The sequence below is a fragment of the Orycteropus afer genome, unplaced genomic scaffold (genome assembly GCF_000298275.1).
Source record: "Orycteropus afer afer isolate SDZICR_OR568_19922 unplaced genomic scaffold, OryAfe1.0 scaffold00251, whole genome shotgun sequence".
Taxonomy (NCBI): domain Eukaryota; kingdom Metazoa; phylum Chordata; class Mammalia; order Tubulidentata; family Orycteropodidae; genus Orycteropus; species Orycteropus afer.
The window spans coordinates 3,151,129-3,163,418 of record NW_006921838.1 but is presented as its reverse complement, the minus strand read 5'-3'; positions in this window follow the sequence as shown (position 1 = coordinate 3,163,418).

The following is a 12,290-nucleotide window of genomic DNA, read 5'->3' as shown; positions in this document are numbered from 1 at the left end:
AACTTTATGAATAGCCTTGAAACATTGTCCTATGTAGTGCTGGAAGAAGAGCCCCTCAGGTCAAAAGACAATCCAAGTACACATGGGGAAGAGCAGCGTCCTCAAAGTAGAGTCAACCTTAATGACGTGGATGGAATAAAGCTTTCAGGACTTCTATTTGCTGATGTGGCACAACTTAAAATGTGAGGAAACAGCTGCTAACATCCATTAATCTGAACATGGAATGTACAAAGTATGAATCAAGGAAAATTAGATTTTGTGAAAAATTAAATGTAATACATAAACATCAATATCCTAGGCATTAGTGAGCTGAAATGGACTGGTTTGGGCCATTCTGAATCAGACAATCATATGATCTACTATGCCAGGAATGAAAAATTGAAGAACAATGTCATGACATTCATAGTCACAAAAAATGTTTCAAGATCTATCCTGAAGTACAGTGCTGTCAGACATAAAACAATATCCATAGACTTACAAAGGAAACCAGTTAATACTATTATTATTCAAATTTACACACGAACCATCAAAACCAAAGAAGAAGAAATTTAAGAATTTTACAAACATCTGCAGTCTGAAATTGACCAAAACTGCAATGGAAATATATTGATTGTTACCGGTGATTGTAATGCAAAAGTTGGAAACAAAGAAGAATCACTGGTAGTTGGAAAATATGGCCTTAGTGATAGAAATGACACCAGAGATGTCATGATAGAATTTTGGAAGACCAATGAATTAGTCATTGCAAATACCTTTTTTTCAACAACATAAACAGTGACTATGCACATGGACCTCACCAAATAGAACACAGAGGAATCAGATTGACTAAATCTGTGGGAAAAAGCAATGGAAAAGCTCAATATCTTCGGACAAAACAACACCAGGACCTGACTGTGGAACGGACCATCAATTCCTCATATGCAAGTTCAAATAGAACCAGAAGACAATTGAAAAAAGTCCTTGAGAGCCAACATATGACCTTGATTTTCTCCCACCTGAATGTAGAGATCATCTTAAGAATAGATTTGAAGCATTGAACACAAATGACCAAAAACCAGCAGAATTGTGGGATGACATCAAGAACTGCTACATGAAGAAAGCAAAAGATCATTAAATAAACAGCAGCAGAAGAAAAGACCAAAATGGATATCAGAAGAGACTCTGAAACATGCTTAAACAGAGAGTAGCTAAAGCAAATGGAAGAAATGACAAGATAAAAGTTCTGAACAGAAGGTTTCAAAGAGCAGCTCAAGAAGACAAAGTCAAATGTTATTATGAAATGTGCAAAGATGGAGTTAGAAAACTAAAAGGAAGAACACACTTGGCATTTCTGAAGCTGATAGAACTGAAGAAAAAATTCAAGCCTCCAGTTGCTATAATGAAAGATTCTGTGGACAAAATACTGAGTGATGCAGGAGGCATCAAAACAAGATAAAAGGAATACATAGAATACAAAAAGAATTGGTCAATGTTCACATATTTCAGGAGGTGGCATATGATCAAGAACTAATGGTGCGGAAGGAAGCAGTCAAAGTAGCACAGAAGGAATTGGTGAAAAACAAAGCTCCAGGAATTGACAGAATACCCACTGAGATGTTTCAACAAATGGATGCCGCAGTGGAGCCACTTACTCGTCTATGCCAAGAAATTTGGAAGACAGCTACTTGGCCAACTACTGGAAGAGATCCATATTTGTACTCATTCCAAAGAAAGAAGATCCACCAGAATGTGGAAATTATCAAACAATATCATTAATATTACCAAACTAAACCAAAACAAATTCACTGCCATTGAGTCAAGTCCAACTCATAGTGACCCCTCCTTGGGTTCCTGAGGTAGTATCACTACAAAAGTGGATTGCCCAACCTACCTTCCAAGGAGTGGCTGGTTGGTTTGAACCACCAGCCTTCTGGTTAGCAGTCCACTATGCCAATATCACACAGAATTAAAATTTTGCTAAAGATAATTAAAAAATGGTTGCAGGAATATATTAATAGGGAACTTCCAGAAATGCAAGCTGTATTCAGAAGAGGATGTGGAATGAAGGATACCATTGGTGATATCAGATGGATCTTGGCTGAAAGCAAAGAATACCAGAAAGATGTTTACTTGAGTTTTTTGACTATGCAAAAGCATTTGACTGTGTTGATCATAACAAATTATGGATAACATTGAGAAGAATGGAAATTCCAGAATACTTAATTGCATTCATGAGGAAGCTGTAGATAGACAAGGAGGCTGTTGTTTGAACAGAACCAGGAAATATTGCATGGTTTAAAATCAGGAAGGGTGTGTATCAGGGTTATATCCTTTCACTATACTTATTAAATCTGTATGTTGAGCAACTAATAATAGAAGCTGGACTGTGTGAAAAAGGATGTGACATCAGTATTGGACGAAGACTTATTAAAAACCGTGATAAGCAGACAACACAAACTTGTTTGCTGAAAGTGAAGATGACTTGAAGCACTTACTGATGAAGAGTAAAGACTGCAGTATGGGTTGCACCTCAACATAAAGAAAATGAAAATTCTCACAACTGGACCAATAATAGCAACATAATAAATGGAGAAAATATTGAAGTTGTCAAAGATTTTGTATTACTTGTATTCACAATCACCACCAGTGGAAACAGCAGTCAAGAAATCAGACATCATATTGCACTGGGCAAATTTTCTGCAAAAGACTTCTTTCAAGTGCTGAAGAGCAAAGATGTCTCTTTGAAGTCTAATGTGTGCCTACTCCAAGCCATTGTATTTTCAATCACCTCATGTGCATGTGAAAGCTGACAGTGAATAAGGAAGAAAGAAGAAGAGTTGATGTTTTTGAGGTGTGGTGTTGAGGAAGAATACTGAAAGTACCATGGGCTGCCAGAAGAACTAACATCTGTCTGGGAAGATGTGCAGCTAGAATGCTCCTTGGAAGTGAGAATGGCTGTACTTCATCTCACCTACTTTGGTCATGTTGTCAGAAGGGACCATTCACTGGAGAGGGATATTATGCTTGGTAAAGGGGAGGGTCAGCAAAAAAGGGGAAGGCCCACAGTAAGGTGGATCAACACAGTGACTGCCATTATGGGTTCAGGTATAGCAAGGATTATGAGGCTGGCACAGGACCAGGCAATGTTTCATTCTGTTGTACATAGTGTTGCTACGAATTGGAGCCAACTCAATGGCACCTAACAACAACAGCATAAAATGAAGCTACTTACTTAGTAAGCAGTTGTATATATAAGTATGAAGCTTCATTATTTGTAGTTTCCTAGCTGGGATGTCCTAGCTTAGTCCCTTTTATATGAATAGAAAGCAGGTGTAACTTCTCGGCTGACATAGTTCTTCAGACACAAAGACCCAAGACCTGATCGTGCAGCATGGGTTATAGTTCTGAAACCTTCATGTTGGGCACACATTGTAGAGTCATACCTGGTTACTCTGATTCCTAGTCTACCTACTTGTAAAATGTCAATAATTAATCAAGAGGAAAAATAAACTATAGCTATACAGGTGGATTGGGAAGGAAGATGAGGCAATCTACTTCCATAGTGATACTGCCTCAGAAACCCAAGGAAGACTCGCTATGAGTCAGATTGACTCAACAGCAGTGAGTTTGGTTTTTTGGTATATGAGTGGATAAATGGGTGGACAGGCTAAACTATTAGGTATGTCTAGGCAGGGGGTAGTGTGCCCAAGACCATGTATAGGTTTGGCAGACAATGTTTCAACAAGTGTATTTGTATGTTCTGTAAGAATTCCCAAGTGTAGAGCTGACAAGGGAAAAGGTTGTAGTCACATTTGGGCACAGCCAGCTACCCAGAGAGACTGAGTGATTGAACCTGTGGTCTCAGGACCATAGTCGCAGGGGACATAAAGCTCAATTGGCATAATACACTACACAAAACATTGTTCCATCTCCTACTTTGGCAAGTAACGACTGGGATCTTAAAAGCTTGCAGGCAGCCATTTAGATGCAACAATGGATTTCTCCTCATCCGGAGCAAAGAAGAATGAAGAAAGTCAAAGATTCATGGAAACAATTAGTCGAAGTGACTGGTACACCATGCAGTCCTCAGCCTGTATGACTATGAGACCAGAAGAACTAGATGGTTCCTGGCTACCACTGTCAACCACTCAGAGGGGGATCTATGTAGGAGATCCTGGGTAGAGTGAGAGAAGAATGTGGAACCAAACTCAAAATCATTTGGGAAAAAAAAAAAAGAAGAAGAGATAAGGTTTAATAGTCTGAAATAACCTGATGGAACCACTGAGACCATGACCCCTAGCTGCCCTTCAGGTCTGAAATTGAACCCACTCCTGTGGCTTCCAGCCAAACAAAAGACAGGCATGTGAGGTGAACATTTACACTAGGCAGATACATTCCTTGGAGAGAACAATCATGGGCGAATAGAAGGGTTGTGTATGTACAGGGACATAGCTCAGGGGGCAGGAGTGTGGGGAGGGAAGGACACAGAGAAGAGGTAACTGTGGGGAAGAAGTGGGAGCATGGCTGTTGCATTGTGGGAGATTGTACTCAGTGTCATGAGGCAAAGTGTAAGTGAACTGCTGTATGGAAAGTGAATTTGCTGTAAACTTTCACCCAAATCACAATTAAAAAAAAAAAAAAAAGCTTACAAACAGCCATCTGAGATGCAACAACAACAAAAAAAATGAATAAACTCTTTAAGTTTTAGTTCTAGGATGTTTCTGAGAGATAGTAGATGGCATCAACAATGATTCTCGGATCACAAGTGTATTTTATGTCAGTTGTCTCTAAACTTCATCTCTGAAAATTTTTGGTGAAGGTTTTGGAAAAGACCACAAGATTTTCTGTGAGCTACATTTCTATTTTAATTGGTTATATCAGGGAAATTGCAGTGAGGGAGAAGAGGAAGATAATTATGGGTTATAGTCATGGGGGAAAAAGTGTTAGTGAAGGAAACATAATAGAGAGAGAACCATAAAAGCCAGGTGAAGGAAAAATGGTAGAACTACCTTCTTGGGAAGAATAATTTAATATTTCAGTCTCTAAGGATTATTTTGTAATATTTGATAGAATATTCAGTTACTAAGAAATGTAATTATTGCCTCCTATGGGATTAAGATTTGGAAAGCTGCAGATGGTGGGGAAAACTCAATTTGGAACAGCCTGGGGCAATACGGAAAGTATATGATATGTTGCCAAGAGTTTCAGCTAAGGGTGGGAGCAATGCCCAACTCTAAATTGTGGGCCTGCAAGCCAGATATTCTGAAAGGATCTCCCCACCCTATGTTAATTGAAAATTAACATATCCCTATCAGAGAAAATCCCCTCTTCTTCAATATCCCCCACCACTACAGTGCAACTGTGTGTTTATGCCTCTGGAGAGAGAGTTACCAGCTCTGCCAGGGGAATCCCTGGCTTGTCAATTGGCCAGCAGTGCCACATTACACCTCACTGTTAGTTAATAGAAACTCTGAGAAGAGAATGCTTTCTTTGGATTACAGTAATTCTCTACGCTGCACTAATGAATCTCATGGAAGAAGAGTCTCACCTGGACTTTGGTTATATTTCCATAATTCTGAAATGCACTAATCACGCCAAAGTGTGTGAGTGGCAAATTAATAGTGTTCTTGGAAAACTGAGTAACACTCTACTACACACTGAACTTTTGAAAAGCAATATTTTCCAATAGTTCAGAGGAAAAAGGAGCCAAAACTGGTAGTGATATGTTCTATCCAGATCCTGTTACTTACAACAAGGGGACAATAATAGTTTTTATGAATGCCCCGGGCCAGTGTTTCCTGCTATGGGGATCACTCTGCGCTGTACTCTCCAGCCCTGACGTTCTCAAATTGTTATGTTCATCTCATTCTTTACATTGTTTCACTGCTGCTTTCTAAATTCCTGGTGCCTGATTCTTGACTTGAGATTCATAGTTAAATGCACCAAAATGTAGAGTCATTACTTTCCACCTATAAATCTCCAGTGACTTGTGTAACACTCTATTCGATATTTGCAATGAAATATTAGATGTCAACAAGAAAACAAAAATATATGAATTGAATGATGCTGTGAAGGTCTTTGAAAGAAAAAAGAAAGCAAACAAAAACATCCAAACTTGAAATTTTTATCACTGATTCTACCATTCAAAAGGAGAGAGGGATAAAAAGAAAAAAGTCTAAAACATTTCAATTCTGCAGCATTTTCATTAGGAAAGATTTGATATTTCTTAGGTAGTTTTTTTCCCCTTCATTGCATGACTGTAATGAGTTCTTTTAAAAAATAAAAATTATAGATCAATTTTATGTAATATATGGCTAAATTTGAATAGAACGACTGATAGAGACATACAAGGCCTTGTAATTCGAGTTTTTCATTTGAGATTGAGCAAACTTGACACCAGAAAAAAAGTATATGTGCCTAGGATAATACAGTTCAAGGAAAGTAGAACTAAAGGTTTTTTTTTTTCATTTCCAAGGCTAATATTTCTCCCAATGTACCAACTGGAAGTGCAGAATCAGTACAACTTCATAGCATAAATCAAATACACAAAATGTAGCTTGCTATTAACACTTAGTTGCCTAAATGTTACATACTTTTTTGGTCACCACAGTTTTCTACTTAGTAGGAAAGTCCTCATTAAAATTCTAGAATGGATAGTTTGTGAGCAGTTAGGACATGAAGTTATAATCTCCAGGAGCCAATATGGCTATCCTGAGAAGAAATGACAGCACATCTCATATTCTTATTCTCTATGATTCTTTCAGGAGCTCTGGTAGTGCAGTGCCTAAGGCACTTGACTGCTAACCAGAAGGCTGGCAGTTCAAACCCACCAGCCACTCCTTGGAAGGAAGATGGGGCAATCTACTTCCGTAGTGATACTGCCCTGCAAACCCAAGGAGGGATCTCTATGAGTCGGTTCTGACTCAACAGTACATAACCACAACAACAACATGATTCTTTCACTGGAAGATTAGGAGATTGATTCTGTGGTAGATCTGGATGCCAGGAAGGCAATTGCTAAAATTTATGAAGAATATGAATAAATATGGTTTATATGAGAGTACCAACAGGTGCATTCATAATTTTTTTAATTAATATTTCAACGTCTTAACAACTTTACAGGTCTGTATTTAAGAACGATTCACCTTCCTTTCTGTGATTTCAGAGCATGGTACCATTTTGTCTTATCATTTTTGATCAAGACTTCTTATTATACTGCTTTATCAAGGACAATCTTAAGTGAAACATATATATATATATATTGGTACAATTGTGTGCATTGAAAGATACAATGACTACTAATTTAGTTTGTTCCAGTCCCTTAATTCCTATCAAGGTACCAGCAGTTTTACCCACTATTGCTTTTGCATGATCAGTGAAAATGTTAATGTAGTGAAAAAGGTAAAATGTCTTTGGCCCATTATGAACATCATTTTCCATTTGTAGATCCCTTAGATGGTCTTCAAAATGAAAACAAAACTCACTGTCTTTGAGTCAAATCTGACTCATAGCAACCCCTCCTTGGGTTTCAGAGGCCATATCACTACAGAAGTAGATTGCCCAATGTTCCTTCTGAGGAGTGATTGGTGGATTTGAGCCTCCAGCCTTCTGCTTAGCTGTCAAATGTCTTAGGCACTACATCACCAGAGCTCCTTTAGATGGCCTTAGGGACCCCCAGAGGTATAGAGCCATGTATTGTGAACCTCTGATCTAGTGATTCAGAGCACAGAATCTGTGCTTAGACTACTTTGGCTTGAATTCTGGATCCACCACTTACAATCTATGTGACTATGGGCATGTTACACAATCATTATGAGCCTGTAGGGACAGTGATAATATCTATCACATATGGTAGTTGTTGTTGTTGTTGTTATATGCCGTCGAGTCAGCCCCGACTCATAGCGACCCCTCCTTGGGTTTCCGAGGCAGTATCACTACGGAAGTAGGATTGCCCAACCTTCTATGACTATATAAATAAAACTGTTAGAAATCCAGCAGCACATTACTTGACTATCTTTGATATATTTTGATACATATCCCTGTGTACTGATAATGATCCAGTTATTGCATTGTAGAAATAGGTAGTATAATTTAGACTAGCTGGAAATTAGAATAAATGATCTTTGAAACACATTTAGAGCTGAGATTTTCTGACTGTCTTGGATTTGTGAAAACCATCAACAGCACCACCACCACTACCACCACCTAACTTATGGAATAGCTGTGGCAAGCAACCCGAATAAAAACAGCAACTGACTCAAAATATAAGCATAATGTATTACAATCTCAAGTCCACCCCTTCCAATCAGAACTCTATGTGCAAATCATTCCTATAGTAATGTCTCATTTAGAGTTCAGTGTTACCCTTCTGCTTTGTTTCCACTTCTTGTAGCATAGTATAGAAGTTAACACACCATGTGAATCCTGAAATTTTGGACTTAAATATAGACATACCTCATTTTATTACACTACCAGATACTTCATATTTTACAGATTGAAGGTTTGTGACAACCCTCTATCCAGCAATCCTATTAGCACCATTTTTCCAACAGCATGTGCTCTCTTTGTTTCCCACATTCTCCCAATATCTCAAACATTTTCATAATGCTATTGCACATTTAATAGACTACATAGAGTGTAAATCTAACTTTTACATACACTGGGAAACAAAAAAAAAATCATCTGACTTGCTTTGTTGTGATATTTGCTTTATTGCAGTGGTCTGGCAATGAACCCACAATATCTCTGAGATATATGTTAGTGACATCCAAGCAGAGGCATCACAGGGGTTCCTTTAACCATTGTACACTGGAGCCTCTTCATCTGAAAAATGGAGATGGCATTTTAACTCACTTCATGAGCAAGTGCAAGTATCAACATTTGTAAAGTGCTCAGAGCAGTGTCCAGCACAGAGTAGGCTCTATTTCCTCTGTTAGAAAAAGGACTACCCCGTCTGTAAATTTTCACACCCTTAAGGAGTAATATATATATATTATATATAAATATATATATAATATATATATATATATATATTATATAGTCTTTATATATATATATATATATACACACATATATATACACACACACATATATATGTATTTCATATTTTCATCCAAATCCACCAGCCACTCCTCTGAAGGAAGACTGGGCAATCTACTTCTGTAAAGATACTGCCTAGGAAACCCAAGGAAGGGTTGCTATGAGTTGGATCTGACTTGAAGGCAGTAAGTTTGGTTTTGGGATTTGATTCTAGACATGATGATTCAAGGATAAATTAACTCTATATATCTTTCAGGGCTCTTAATGTCTAAAGGTAAAGGTGAATTTAAGTGAATTTAAGAGATTACTGAAATACATGGCAGATGTGAGAGAGAATCAAAACCATACCCATAGCTTTCGAGTTGATTCCAACTCAAAGTGACAAGATAGGACAGAGTAGAACTGCCCTATCTGATTTCCAAAACTATATATCTTTACAGAAGCAGACTGCTACATCTCTCTCCCAAGGCGCAGCTGGTGGGTTTAAACCATTGCCCTTTTGGTGAGCAGTTAAGCATCTGACCAGTTACACCACCAGGGTTCATTGTAGGAGAGGAAAGGATGATATTTAAAAGCCACTAAACCAAGGTGCCGATCAAGAAAACATATGCTGATCTACAGCTAGAGGAGGGACCTGAATTCAGAGTGGTATTCATCTCCCATTTGCTGGGGATGCTGCCAGGTAGAGTGATGCCCACGGGGCTCTGTACAGCTGTTCTGCCCTGCAGCTGAATCAGCCTAACATGATATGTAAGCTGGGTTTTAGAGGCTAATGATCAGTCTGTATTATCTCCTCTCCACACTAAATAGGGAATCATTTTCAGAGTGAAATGAGGAAGTTTAGGGCGTTGAGCACAGTTCTATTCTTGGTTTCTTATGAACTTGAATGGAGTAACTAACTTGAAGAACCAGCCTATATCATCACTAAAGACCAATGGCATACTTCTCTTGCAACTAACCTTTATAACTCAAAGTACCTAGTTCGTGGAGCTGGGACCATGAGAGTAAGAAGGGAGGATCAGAACAGTAGAGAGGGAAATATCACCATCTTACTCAGCATACCTATGGCTGGGGAGCCTTTGAGTCACTGTTGTTAACTTCACTAACCAAAAAAAAAGAAAAGGATAAAGAAGCAAAACCCCAGCTTTATTCCTGTTAGCATGCACTATGGGAGCCAATATCAAGGAGCTAGCTAGACTCCATCCTGTCCTGCAACTCATCAAAAGCTCTGTGAGGGCAAAATCTCCTAAGCATTGATCCTCACAGAGGCAGGAAGAGTTCACCTGTTTTTTTTTTTCAAATCCCACAAGGAATCAGAAGCATTGGCACTTAGCAAATCTTCCTTTAATTTGCTCACTGAGAAAATTCAATCAAGACATTATTAACAGAAAAGAGACCAGCAAGGCACATTTATGGAGTCAGTTTTTGACCTATGACTGCATTTCTAGGGTGGTAAATGATGGGCATAATTTTATGTTTTTGCTTCTGAATAAGCTCCTGTGAAAAAGCCCACAATTCTTTATATTTTAAGAAAAAAAAGAAAAAATTATATATACATATATAGTCATGCACTGCTTATCATCCACAATGCATTCTGTGAAATAGAATGTTATGTGATTTGGACATTGTACTAACACCATACCATAGTCTAATCCTAATTTTTCTTTAAGAATCTCAAACAAGTGATATGCATTAGCAGTGACCATCTATGTACTGAGAGAAATTCACTATTGTTTTTGGTCCTGAATCCACGTGTGGTAGTTATGTTTGTGTGTCAACTTGGCTGGGCTTTGTTGAGCGGCTGGGCAGCTGGTGGTAGTTACTCCCCATGATGAGACTGCCAGTCAACTCCATGGTGGGATGTACCACAAGCAGATGAGTACCTGCCTTTGGGATGTGGTCTGCTTACTGTATATAAGGAAAAGCCTTGAGAATGGTCTCTAGCCTATGGCACACTTGGACCCTGCATGTAGCTGTGTCATTGTCCAACAGCCTGCTATGCTCTGTTGACCTTGGGACTTACAATGGACTTAAGTTAATGGCCTGCCATGTGGTTTGGTATCATCGGGACTGTGCCTTTTTACTTGTCAACTTTGGGGCTTCTCAACCTCAGCAGCCAGCAGCTGTCTGAGTGAAGAAATGCCTCTAGCTCCAGTGGGCCAGGAGTGGGATGCAGAGCTGGACCCCAAGGTTGAGGGGCTTTCACCCAGCCCCTAGAGCCTGGCACTTTGAACTTGGACTTCTAGCCTCCAAATTGTGAGAGAATAAACTCTTGTTTGATAAGGCCATCCCATTTGTGGTGTATTTCTTGTCAGAGCAGCACTAGGGAACCAGAACACCACATCAATAGCAATTTCTCCATATTTGATGTAGGTCCCTCTCACATTTTCCTTAGCCTTGTAGCTTTCAATGGAGCAGATACTTTAACAATGTGGAAATTTTTTTCTTTGTTTTTGATGATCATTGGGGTTGTAGAGTGCCTAAATGGTGAGCAATAGCATTAAATGATTTTCCAGTTCGTGTTGCACAATGATCTTTTGTTTCACCTCCAAACCAGTACTCCTCTGCTGCCTCTTACTGCTTCTATCCCTAGCACCAGATTTGCTGCATTTGAGAGCCATGTTGAACTTCAAGATAATATTTTCAAAAGAAAATAAAACTGAGATAACACTCCAACACTTGAGACATGCAGTACATGAGATTCAATGCTGCTGCCTATGGGTCAAAGCATACACAGTCATACAGTAAATGTTTTAGATAGAAAATATAGTGCATATATAAGCCAGTGACATAAGCATTTATTATGACTGTCAATACATATATTATAGGTTATATATGTTCTGTACTATTTTATGACTGACAGTTCAATTGCTTTGTATGTAAGAGACATAAGATACATGTGTTGCATGCGGAAAACTGTTGTATTTACTATCTCTCATTCTCTGATTGGGATTTCTGAACTCTATTATAACCTTTTGGGACCACGGATGCGTATGTGTTCACACATTGCCCAAATGCCCATTATGCAGTATACAACTGTGTATAGATTGCCCCATCTTCCTTCTGCAGATCTGCTGGTGGGTTTCAACCACCGACCTTCTGGTTGGAAGTCAAATGCCTTAGGCATTGCACCACTAGAGCTCCTTACACACACACACACGTGGGCACATACACATGCATACCAGCTGAGCCCTTCTCTCAGCAATAGGTAGATGACCAATTAAACCATGCCACAGATTCAATCTGGAAACTCCTGGGGGAAATTAGAAGCA